The sequence below is a fragment of the Corvus moneduloides genome, chromosome 3 (genome assembly GCF_009650955.1).
Source record: "Corvus moneduloides isolate bCorMon1 chromosome 3, bCorMon1.pri, whole genome shotgun sequence".
Classification (NCBI taxonomy): Eukaryota; Metazoa; Chordata; class Aves; order Passeriformes; family Corvidae; genus Corvus; species Corvus moneduloides.
Genome location: NC_045478.1, coordinates 112,589,884 through 112,596,307, shown reverse-complemented (window position 1 = coordinate 112,596,307; position 6,424 = coordinate 112,589,884). Strand labels below are relative to the sequence as shown.

The 6,424-nt window shown below is 38.0% G+C and overlaps 1 long non-coding RNA gene across 5 annotated transcripts in view; it reads left to right on the top strand.

The window, feature by feature from the left end:
• The first annotated feature begins 619 nt into the window (after positions 1 to 619).
• Positions 620 to 6,424, top strand: part of LOC116441548 — a 159,024-nt gene continuing 153,219 nt past the window's right edge. For all 5 annotated transcript variants that reach the window (XR_004239136.1, XR_004239139.1, XR_004239137.1 and 2 more), the window contains exon 1: positions 620 to 831. This is a non-coding gene — a long non-coding RNA (uncharacterized LOC116441548). The remainder of the gene's footprint in view (positions 832 to 6,424) is intronic.

Here is a 6,424-nt window from a genome sequence, read left to right as displayed (position 1 = left end):
GTTCAATTTAAACATCTTTGCTTAACATGGTTTAAAATTATAAATGTAGTTTAAACATAACATAAAGCTTAAATGCTGTTTTTCTTCTTTTAAAGAAATTCTTGCTGTTTTTCTATTGTTTTCTGAAAACTCTTCCTTTTGCTGTCACAAAACAATTCCAACTTAAGCACTAAAAATACTTTGAATTGTAATAACAATAAGAAATGGCTACGTTCAAGGTCTAGAGAGAGTAAAGAATGGAGTTGTTGTTTTGAAACCCCCTAATAATTTACCTAGACCAAATCTCCTAATCTTTGCACCACATCACCTATTGTATGGAAGAATCAATCAATCAGCTGTATTGATGTCTCTCCATTAACTAGTTTGTCCTTAGTTCTTGACTAGGTGAAGGGTCCATGAGGACACATCCTCAGCTGCATGACCGGGAGCAAGACTGAGGCCAAAGTAATGTTTGAAAGGTTTTCTTTTCATTTGTAGAACAAATGTTTTCATCCAACTGTAGCACAGTCAAACAGAGTGAAGGAAACATAACAATCCTCCTGCCTCTTTATCTGTGTTTTTATAAGGTCACCCATCACCACGGTATCTAAGTGTCTTTCTTCTTTCCTTCAAGGGTCCTGGTCAGGAGTTGAAAATAAGGAAAAGAGAGGATGAAAAACCACAAAGGTAGAGGCATATGAAAAGTAAAAAAATACGGAGCTGGAGGTGAACCTAAACACTCAGAGGTAGTTTGCCTTGAGGAGCAAGAACCCTTGAGACCTATGTGTAGACTTTGGAAAAAAGAACCTGTGAACAATAGTAAAGGCTATGAACGTACCATCCCTCTGACAGGTATGTAAACCTTAAGATTAAAATAACAGCTTCAAAAATCCTTCTGTCAGAGTGAGTTTGCTTTAGCTAGTCAGGGTTTCAGGGGAAGTATCATAAAGACAATATATATCAAGTGGAGATAGCTAAGGAAATTTCTGATTGAAATTTCTGAACAGGTTGGTCCTTGAAGCATATTCTCTAAAACTTGACAAAGTTATCATGACATTAAAATAACATTATATAACATCAAGTAATTAACGGTTCTAACTAGTGGATTTTAAAAATATTTTTTCTGTATATGTTGAATCATCTTTAAGATAAATTTTGTACATAAGAAAAATGACGAATCAGGAAGGGCACAAAATTTGAGTTCCCTTTTTTTGTATTTGTGTCAGTTATTGTTTTGATTTTTTTTAAATTTCACCAACATTTCTGGCAATTCCAATACTCTTTTACTTCACAAAGTAATTGTGAAGGGTTCCTTAACAGGCTTTTACATTTTTGACTTAGTTTAATAATGTATTTCCACTCTATCACATTTTAGTTGTGGGGGCTGGTTTATTGTACTTACATTCATGGTCACACTGAGGAAGAGATGGTGGGTATTTCAATCACCTATGAGCATCTCTGAACATCCACTAGTTGTATGCTAATCACATCCTTTCAAGAAACATGGGCCACTAACCTAACCCCTTTTTGCATACTGCAAGGAAGTAAGAGAATTCTTGACCGCAGAAAGCAGACATGATCTATATTAAAGCAGGGAAATGACTCAGCAAGCGCTCATTGATACTTCTTTAAGCAGCAGCTGCCTCCTCCTAGAGATCTTAGTTGAGGTTTGCAGATGACCACATGTAATGATGTGGTTTCTTGTCACTAATAATAATTATGTGAGGCAGCAATATGTGGTGCAAAATATTATTACTCAGTAAGTGGCATTTCACTGACCTAGCTACCCCAAAAGCTTATTGCCAGGTTTTGTACATCACCACTGCTTCCAGAAACACAGTAGACTTCAAGAAATGTGTAGCAAAAATTTCAGCTGCTGTCAGGCCATGTACAAGTCAAGTATAAGGCCCACCCGAGTCAAAGGCTGGCTTACACTGTGGAGCAAAGTAGACTGAAAGGTCAAATTCTCAAAATCATCTCATAAACTTTGACATTTACTTTGACAGATCCCATACCTCTCTACACAGCCACTGGTTCAACAAAATACTTAGACCTATGACCAGCTAAGAAAGATATGAATCATTGCACTGCCTTCAACATGGTGACTCACATCCCCAAGTAGCATCCCCTGAGCTGCCCCTCTGGATTGGCCCCTTCACTCCAACACTGCTGGAATGACTTGTCTGCAGTTTCAGGTGTTTATTAAAGGCAAATGGGTCATGATGATGGATTGTGTTTCTGCTGCCCAATTGGAAAGTATGACCCCAAATATTGGGATCTCTTATTCCATGTGGTTCTTTCCTATTTATTCCACCAAGAAAAGAATGCCATATGTAAAAGCATTATAATTCAAGAAGAAGAATTTTTCCAGAAGTGCCACCCCCCAATTCTCAAATAGGAGCAGTAAAATAATTTCTTTTAATTGTTTTGCCTTTACGTTTCTATGTACCTGTTCTATGCAATTAATTTCATCACAAATCCAAAGAAATGTTCACAGTTTTTCCTCAGACATGTTATTTGTGCATGTCTATCAGAGAATCATAAAAATCAGAGACAGAAAATTTCTTTTGCATTAGATCATCTCATCGCTGCCCTTGCCAGCACAGATCTTTTCCCCTGTACAGTATATTCTCCACTGCTTTGTCCAGTCTAGCTTTAAGTAGATTAAATATGGTACTTTCTCACTGTCTGACAGAAGCTGTTGGAGAGGCTTGGAGGTGATTGACACTGGCACCCTCTGAAGGTGTGTTGTGGACCTTACCACACTTGTCATTTGTATCCAAACACGGTGCTTTCCGCCAGCTGTCATGAGTATTGTGTGGCCATAATTCTTTCAGTGTTCTGTGCTGAGCACTTGCAACTAAGATGGAACAAAATAAATGAAAATGTGGTTTTGGTTTCTTTTTGGCAGACAGTATACATAGGGTTAATTCATTTGAGCAACCCAGAGGGGAAAGAGTAAGGTGAGGACCTCTAGAATATTTTGCTGATGAAAACTAGAGGTATTGAGATACGCTGTGCTTGTCTGCACATGAAGATTTTACCTAGATAAAGAGGTCTATTTTATAGGATTCAATTAATAACTACATTTGAAATACTCGCTGCTCTCGTGACACAGAAAGCAGATTTAGCCAAATGGTTGGTGCTTTTGAAGAGCGCTACTGATGATATACACATTTAAGCAAAGTAGTAATAGTATTTGCAGTTTCCTTTTCCTCTGAAGGAATGTATCCAGTGTTTTACTCAGTCCTTGCTCAAACTGTGCTGCTGCTTTGGGGTTGGGACATGTCTGCCACTCCGTGGCATGACAAAATATAGCTTAGACTTGATGGGAAGTCAGCAGTAAGCTACTGGACCTCTTGTATTCAGACTCTTATTCTTGAACTATTCTGTTTCTCCCAAAAGGTGTTAACACACTGTCCAGAACAGAAAACAAAGGGTGTTAGCTGATCTCTTTGTTTAAATGTTTGCTTTCTCTTCTTGTTGTCACCAGAGCCTCATCTTCTAATTGTACCAGCCATAGACCTACAAAGCCAGGAATCTCGAAGTACAGTTCTCCATCCAGATCACTGTCATTACTCATTTCTATAGCCTTACTGAGAGAGGAATACTGTCTCTTGGTGCAGCCTCTTTACTTAATACTTTTACTCAATTCATATTGAAGGTTCTTAAAGTAGAGATTATTCATACCACTTTCACTGCTTGCTGTTACTGCCTCTGAGTTCATGAATCCTAAACTAAGATCACATCATGTAGCCCAACTACATATCCATAGATATGGGGATGTAGTACCCCATTAAAAGGTCATTTTAAGCAATTAATATTTTATTTATAAATACTTACAAATATTTATTATAAACTGGCTTTAAACAGCAGCTCATGAGAATGAGCTTTGTATTAAAACATGTTCAAAAGTTTAATTATAAGAAGGAAAATTCAGCTGAGCTGTTAAAAGCATACATTGCAATACCCTGCTTTGGCCAGTTCATGTTAGGCTGCCACATTCAACTGAGAAGGCAGATTTTGTTGCATTCCACACTAAATCCAAGAAACCAAACTAGTGATTTAGGGAACAGCTAAATACTCCATGTTCTTGTCTTTCTTGGGCAATACTCTTGTCTGAGACTCTGGGTCAAATGCTGCTTTTGAAATCTGTGTGACTTATGGCTGAGAAGGAGTTTTGCTGGATTTGAAAGATGAGGGTTTGTGCCTACTGGAAAGCCCACTCTTGAAAGTGGGAGTCACCCTCCTGACTCAAACTGTGGGCTTTATATCTAGCTTTGAAGGGTCCCCCATTTTGCTTACCCAGTAAATCAGAGGTCTGACTCCAGTGGAATCATCATCTGTTTGGTAGGGATCCTTCCTTGTAATACATTGCTTTGTTTTGTTTCCTTTTTCTGTAAACTCCTTCTAGAAAAGCCTTCTTGGGCTGTTTCCCTGAAACATTACACCCTTTAGGAGAATAGTATTTGACTGTTTACCCCTTTGTAATACAGGGCTGAAAACAGGGTAGTTTTAAAAATAAATAATATTATAAAATTATAAAAATCATCATCATCATCACTCTGGCAATTGTTTTATATCTTTACCTCAAACCAGAATGACCAAACATCTCTGATTAATTATCCTACAGGAGCATTTAAATTCAGCAATTGTAATAGTTCTTAACAACTGCTGTTGATGGTGTTATTTTTCACTGGTAAGAAAAATGGTTATTGCTCACATTGACCTCCAGTAAATCTTGTCACCCAGCCCATACCCTAGTCTTGAAATATAATTAAAGCACTCTGGTTTGATAATAGTGACTTACAAAAGTGTAAGAACTAGTATTTACATTTTTTCTTTTTATTGCTTTTAAGTTTCATACAAAAGGAAAGGTAATGCAACTGAATTACCTTAAATGGCCATGACTGATTTATTTCTGTCTAGAAATGTTGCAACTTACATACATCAATTTTTTTTTCCTTAGGATTACCTCAGTGTTTGATTGGCCTTTTATTTTTGTTTTTTTTTAAGATGATTTTAAATTCAATCCACAGTGTGAGAACCTTCAGAGGACTGAAGCAGTTGTTTTTATCCTACATGAAAAAAGGTGACTAAACGAATAAATAAAAATGAGGTTTACAGCTATATATTTCTGCATACTGCTGTTCATGATATTCCATGTTGTTGTAGCAACATGTTCCTCATCTATATTTAGTTTAATAGCTGCTTTTGGAATATTGCAAGCTAGTACAGTATATTATCAAGTGGTTTGAATGACATCATAACCTATGAGTGTCATCTCTTGTGGGTTATAAAATCCTCCCAAACCTTCCGTTTGTATTAATGTCTTGTAATATAATTTTAAACCAGGTATTATAGTTTACAGTGGAAGGATAAAATTCTGGCCTGCCTTGTACAATGCACTGGGGGAAGAAGAGGGCAAAGTATATTTCCCACCCTACTCAGGCATGGACTGGGCAGTGCTTACTGGGCTGAGGGTTTTCCAGTGGGCCAGGAGAAATTTGTCAGTCTCTAGGGAGTATTTTAGGTGGTCCCTGACTGCACTGAAGAACTTGATCTTTTGTTGAAATTAGATTTGGGGACAGATTTGGCACCCTGTCTTTTGCCATATTGCCACACAGTGCACCCACACACATCCAAATCCTCACTGGAGGTCTGTGCCTCTGTCCATTGAGGACTGAGGGACTACCTTAAACTGAGTTTAACTCAGCTCAACTGGTGTTGGTCCTGCCAAGTCCAGTTGTTTTTGCAGGAAAAGTGGAGTAGCACCTTCAGCAATTCGATGGGAATCCCTTGGTGCAATTCTGTCTCCTGTTTCTTAGAGAGGAATGTATTTCTATCTCCTGTAATCCTATTTTATATTGGAGGTCTCCTTACAAGGCCTTTTGTCACTTGTTGGGGAATCTCTGGCAGGTATACTGTCTTCACTGAAGTGAACGGGGAAGTGGAAATCTCTGTGAGTGTTGTGAATCACAAATTTAAGCCTATGCCTGTGTGGAAACTGCAAGTGCACGTGGGTCACTGGCCACTATTATAGCCCTACAGCATTCACTAGATTGCAGGATTCCTAGAGTAATTAAACTTAAATTAAATTTAAAAAAAAATGCCATATGTTGTCCCTGTTGTCCAAAAAGGTCTCCCTGTGTTTTGGAAGGGAACAGACTGCTATGAAAGGCTGCTGTGGATATTGCTGACCTCTTTGCACAGCTTTACAGTTCTGCTTCTTCCCCCAAATTCCATCAACACCAGCACATAGTGTTTCTGGATCCTGAGGTGGGACATGAGCTATGTCAGTAAATACATTTCAGTCTAATGAAACTGCAGCCATTTTCATGGCAAACAAATAAGGGGATATGTGAGGTGTATAATGCAAAGTGGTCTTGTTCAGTAGCATTAAGAGCAAATTGTGAAAATTCCTGATAGAATAAACTTGATGTTT